This window comes from Pyrus communis, chromosome 2 (assembly GCF_963583255.1).
Source record: "Pyrus communis chromosome 2, drPyrComm1.1, whole genome shotgun sequence".
NCBI classification, from domain to species: domain Eukaryota; kingdom Viridiplantae; phylum Streptophyta; class Magnoliopsida; order Rosales; family Rosaceae; genus Pyrus; species Pyrus communis.
In genome coordinates, this window is record NC_084804.1 from 27,205,482 (window position 1) to 27,212,416 (window position 6,935).

Below are 6,935 nucleotides of genomic sequence, written 5' to 3' on the forward strand. Positions count from 1 at the left end.
CCTAAAAGGCTATACTCATACCCATAGCCGTTTATAAACGGTAAACCATATCCATAACAGCATATCCATTTAACTGTAATCATTTACTCATACCAGTGTATCCATTTAACTGTAATCGTTTACTCATACCTGCGTATCCCTTTTTCTTGAGTACTTACAACATTTAATCCCGACATGTATATGTTATAATACATAACAACATATTTATTTTACTTGAAAAAAACCTAAATTTATACGTCTCACTGACCATGTCAAACTTTTATAAGGTTTGCCTTTTTGAACAAACTCTAAATGTTTGGTGATGAACCCTTAGGTCGCTTTTAGTGTTTCAAATTGAATTAGAAATTGAAGATAAGTTCTCTTCATGATTATTTCATCTTCTACGTTTTTATTTTTAACTTGCACAAATTTTAAAATCAATATCCATTTTCTTTCTTAGACAAGCATTGAGTTAAATAATTGTTCAATCAAGTTCATCAGACACCAGACAAACCCTAGGCATTCAACACAATCAGCAGGAAACATACATGAGATTTTCTTACAAATCACCTAATGAGATTAAGGACATACTTTTGAAGTATTCATGAACTATTAATTGCTTCTTGACGTGGAGGGAGCTTCCTTGCGTCAATCAATGTCATTTGGTAGAGACTGTTATATATATTGAAATAAACGAGTAAACGGGTACTCATTTATATTGAAATAAATGAGTAAACAGATACTCATTTATATTAAAATAAATGATTTTACCTATAACCGTGTATTTATCTAAACGGGTATCTATAACTGTAATCATGAATTTTAAATAGATGGATAACCGCGAATATTTTGCCCAACCCTAACTACAGCTGCCAGTGATCATTGACAATCATGCACTTTCACTGTCATCTAGGATTTGAACACAGGCTTTGATTTTGAGTTATTCACTGGTTTGCCATTGGGTTTCTGGTTTTGGGCCCTTCTTCACAAAAAAAACAAAGGGTTTGGGCTGCTCTATTTGGGCCCAAAGTGGGGCTCAGTAAAATTACCCTTTAACCTGCTTCAATCCATATTAGCATCTCATCATACTATATTAAAATAGTTGGTTGGAATTTATTTATTTTTTTTTTCACATTTTTCATATTTATACGCTTATTATCCATATTTTTAAATTAAGGTTAGTTGTTTTCACCAAAAAAACAATATAAGTGGCTAAACCTCAACCAGCCACGTGGTAATTGAGGCGGGAACTAGGGGGAGAGAAATAAAAAACAAATCGGGGGAGCTTTCACTCCCACATGTACAACCATTGCTAGACAAAGGAAAATGGGAATTTAATCCCCTATTTCCACCCAAAACGCCTCATTCTTCCATTAAATCCCTTCCTTTAACTCCATTCCTTTGTAATCCCCTCTTTTCTTTTCTTTTTGTTCAAGGAAACGATAGTAGTTGTCAATAAATTAAAGGTCATACAATGAGGCAAAACAGCCAAGAAAACTAAGGCAAGGAACAATCCTAAACTTATTCATCAATGATAATACTATGAGGGGAACCCAACCTTTCACAATTTTGATTCACTGTAAAACCCAGACGAGCTAGCCTATGGGCCGCTACATTGGCTTGACGACGCATGTGGGTAAAGGAAACTTCAGTGGCCGTCGCGATAAGCACCTTACTGTCTTCAACAATTGGCCCAATAAAGGATAAATTGACCGAAGAAACACGAAGGGCGTCGACAATCTGAAGCAAGGCACACTCATACAAGATATTTGTAAACCCTCTTTCACATGCCCAAATCAAGCCAAATCTGATCATCCCCACCTCTGTTTGAAGGGGTGAAAAAATTTGCAAGTAAGTTCCACGCAACAGCTAAAAAACCTCTAAACTCATTCTGAATAATCACACCAAAACCTCCTAAGTTCCTCTCCGCATTCCACACACCATCAATATTCAATTTGAAGTGACCAAAAGAAGGAACACTTCATTTTAATTGAGAGAGAATGGGTGGATTGCAGGAGAGAGGAGCATCATTTATCTTCACAAAGTCAACCACGACTTGATAGTCTGAGCAAGAACAACATTATGAGGGTCACAACTTCTATTCCAAAGTTTAGAGATTCTGGCACCCCAAATGGCCCAGCACACCATCATGAAAAACTAAAAAATTGTTCAACTGGATCAACTCTGTAATCTCCATTGCCCAAAATAGAAAGAATGATGGAGCAGAGTTCCATAACAAAATACCGAAGTAGGAGGAGATCCAAACGCACTTAGCGAAAAGGCAATCCTTCAGTAGATGAAGAGACAACTTTTCATAGTAATTACACATCACATATGGAAGATCAGTTGTGATATGACGCCTAGCTAGGTTTGCTTTGGTAAGGATGATGTTTTTGCAAAGCCACTAAAACCCAATCCTTACTTTAGGCAGAACATTTACTCTCCAAATTTTTCTCCAAAAACCAGCATCCTGATTTTGCCTCGAAGACGAGGAAGATTCAGAATGCCTCGGTTGAACCCAATCCCTTGCAATGTGATATGTGCTTTTAACCGAAGCATACCTCGCTTGTTGTAGTGCCAAATCAAACAATCAACATGGATGTGAAAGCTCAAGGGAATATACCAGATAAATTTAACCTGTAGCATAGAGAAAAGAGATTGTCGCAACTCAGCATTCCATTGCCTGGTCAATGGATCAATCAACTCACTAAATCCTCAATGAATTCCCACTCCCAACCTGTCACTGAAATCCTACAGAGATTACCTTTGTCACTGCACAAATGCTCTTCCAACAGTAGGACGCGTAGGCATTTACAGGGGTATCGAAGAATGAGCCATTGGGATAGTATTTGGCTTTGAACACTCTTGCAACTAAGAAATGGGGTTCCATCAACATTCTCTAGCCTTGCTTAGCCAACAAACTAAGGTTGAAAACATGTAGATTCCTAAATCCTAATCCCCCATCAATTTTTGGTATACACAGCTTCTTCCACGACATCCAGTAGATTATTCTCTCCATCATAATCATTCCACCAAAAGGAATCCAGAAGCTGATTTAAATCATCATAGAAGTATTTAAGTAATAGGAAATAATTCATAGTATAAGTTGGAATAGTAAGAGCAACCTTCTTAACAAGAAGCTCATTCTTGGCTGTACTCAAAATCTTTCCTTTCAAACTCTGTAATCTCTTCCAGAAAAGCTCTTTAACATAAGCAAAACATCTGTTTTTGTCCCTACCCATTAGTGTCGGCATGCCTAAATACATCTCATGATAATCCACCTACTGAACACCCAACAAACCTACCAACCTTTGTTGGACCGTGTGATTAATATTCTGGCTAAATCTAACTTCACCTTTAAGGAGATTCACTTTCTGTCCCGAAGCACGCTTTGCAAAGTAGTCATTGACCTGAGGCACCATAGATGTCTAACGGTTAGGTCTTTGATCTTGATCATGTCAAAGGCATTCCATCGAGAATGTCTACGACATTGTTAAGGTCAAGCTATCTAGTCATGTAGGCATATGAATGCACAACAAGGGATCTCCAAACTTCCATGGTGGTGGGAGAATACTCTAAGATATGATTCGGAAGTCTTTGGCCAAAGCATATGAATATGACTTCGGAAGTTTATTCCAAATCATATCAATTGAATCATATAGAGAAGTATCACATTGGATAGTAGACATGAAACAAACTATCACTCAAACAATGTGATTAAGAGTATTGTATTAGAGAATGACCGTATTGCATTGTAATTGTAACTAGATAGGTCCTCCAACCACTTCTACTTAGCTTGGGTAGCCATGACATATTGCTAGGTGTCACTCATGGTTTATGGAAGCCCTGAAGATTAGCAAACACTAATCTTCATCAAAGAGAGAATTGAAATGCATTTTCAATTCATAATCGATCGTTAAAAGTAACAATCACCCACTACCTTGCTAATTGGAACCTAATGGATCGTACACCAGTAAGGATGAAAGTGAAGAAATATAAATGAGATGGATAAGTAATTAAATGGTTTAATTGAGAATAGTCAAGATTAATTAATTAATTAATTAATTATACGAAAGGTTTGTATTGGGCTTTCAAGTTAGTTTCGGGTCTCAAGGCCCAAAAGGGTTTTGGTCCATAAGGCCCATTATGTTTAAGTTGTATGACAACTAAAACAAAATGGGCAATTAGCCCAATAACTAAAGGATGGCCAGCCATAGGGTGAGTGGTAGTGAACTTGGCATAATTGCAAGTTTTCCGCTCAAATGTGAGGTGCTATAAAAGGAACTTTATAGCTTTACCATATTAGGTTTTTCTTTTGAGGCAAAAGAGCAAAACTCTTTCTCTCTTTGTCTTCCAAAGATGCTGGCCACACTTAGATAAAATAGCTAGCAATCTGCCTTCCTGTAAGTCATTCATTTCATCTTCACACCTCATCCTTGGTGTGGAGACTTATAGACACCAAACTTTTGGTGTGCTTGGAGTTCATCTCCTCAAATCCTCAAGGAGCAAAGGAGAAGCAAAGAAGCATCCATCCAACGCGCAAAGGAGGTGACTTGAAGGCCCTCCACTTGGGTGAATCCCTTGTGTAAACAAGGATGAGGTTCAAGGGTAATGAAACTCAAAGTCTCTCTTCTCTTTAATTTGTTAAAGAGTCTTTTGGTTGACCATTCACTAGGCTTTGAAAGTCATGGGTGTTAGAATTGTTTTTCAATGCATGCCTACTTTAAATTATTATTAGTTTGCTTATATGTTCAAATGTTCTCACATGTTCTTAGCTAGGACATATTTTTCCTTCAATAGAGACACTTTCTTCGATTAGGAAGACTTCTGTTCGTTGAGAGGGTAATTGGACTATGATCAGATTTGCTAGGATCTAGATGAGTCACCTTCGCAGCACTGAACATAGACTTCCACTCAGAGGACGCAACACCCTATCTCATCTCTCCTTAATTCCAAACTCTCTGTACATCTAATCTCAACCACTAGCCTCTCCACATGCGCTCGCGCACGCAAGAGGGCTTTTTTCTAGTCACGGGCACGTAGAGGTCTCTTGTTAGTTGTTTACCATTGCTATTCATTTGGATAGACATTAATAGTGTCGCTATAGTTTTAACTTAACTTACAAACTACCTGATGAGTCCATATTATACCATATATTTTTCCCTATTCTTAGTTATATTTGTTGGTTATTTTGGTAGAACTTTGATATTTTGTTATGTATTTTCAATGTAGGACATTCAACTTCCTCTGGAGTAAAAAGTGACCAAACAGATAAATTTTGGAGTGATTCCAATTGAAAAATATTCGTGAGTCTTTCAAGATGATTTTATCAAAATTACAGATTTTTCTACCAAGCCGTTTGACCGTGGCAATGAAATAAAGGCCCAGCGAGCAGCTTTTCCAGATTGACGTTTCTGCACGTTTTGGGTATTTTGGAGGTCAAGATGTGGTATATTTCGAGGACAATTCCTTCTAAAGATTTGTTAGGAACGTCTGAAGCTTTAAAAAGAGACCTTTTGGGACCAAATCAGAGTTGATTTGGTTGGTCAAAAGTCTAATTTTCTGAGAAGTCCGAATTTTAGTCAAATAGAAAACCTTTTATTTCCTAGTTATCTTATTCTATTATGTTTCCTAGTTTTTAGAACACCTTTTCTAGGTAGGATTTTATTTTCTAATAGTATAAATAAGGTTATTTAGCCATTAAGGGATAACAACATGCATCAATTTGGAGAACTTAGCTAGGCTTTGACATTTTGTAATTCAAGGTGTTTTCTATCCTTTTTCTATTTCAAAAAAAACTCCTTTTGTTTTATTGTTGTTCGTAACTAATTTTCGTTTGCTAGGGCGATGCCTTGAGCCTTAGCATGAATATGTAGTCTTTATTTAATTGCTTATGATATTATGCATGCATATCTTGAATTATTATTCACTATGTTTAAACTGTCTCTATATCTTAATGCTTAACTACCATTATGATGTTTAGATAAGTAATCGGATGCAATTTGGTCGGAATGCCACCAGAGGATTGATTATTGCTTCTTGTGATCATCTTAGGGGTTGCATGGTTTTTCAAAGGGTTGTCACAAAGCATAATGAGTCATGCATGTTTATATTTGATCTGAATGCCACAGACGGATTGCATGTTTGATACACATTCTAGGTTGAATGCCACAAGTAGAATATGCATAAGGAAAACCTAACCTTCAAAGTTGCATGTGTAATTCATAAGTAATTGGTAAAACTACATAAGATTGTTAAGGGGACGGCGGAACCCTAGTGTCCCTTTATCATTATTCTCTAAGATTGTTCCCTTTTAAATTGGTTTCTTTAATTGTTTTAATTGATTTTTTTTTTAATATTCTAGTTCATAAAATCAACCTTTTCCAATCTTTGTTTTCAAATAATTAACAAAGATTTGGTATTTACATAAATTATTCATTCAATCCCTGCGGAAAACAACCTTGCTTCAGTTGTTTATAATACAACTACCTTGTTCTCTTGCAAGTATTTTTAAGTGTTTTTATCCCTACAACTACCTTGTTCTCCTGCTAGTTTTTATTTTTGTTTTCTAGTTTTGTTTTGCTTGGTTGGTCCAGTAGTATTTTCTATAAGTTGAATGAAATTTTGCTATTGAGAAAACCTTGTGCTCTTCTTCTTTTAACCAATCCAAGATCGAATAAAATTGTTCCCTCTGGAGTGTTTTGTAACAATCCACACAGAACAATAAGCATAGAGATCACAATTAGCTACCAACAAAAATATCGAATTCTACCTTAATTAAGGAAAAGATTTAAACTCGTTCAAATGTTGTTTTGAGTATAAAATTAATAAGTAAATAAATAAAACAAAACTATTAAGCTCTATTCTTGTCTTAGTTCTCCCAAACTAGTGTTTCCATGGGATAATGGAGACCTCAACCTGATTAACCTTCCAGCTAAAGGTGGAAATGTGTTGGC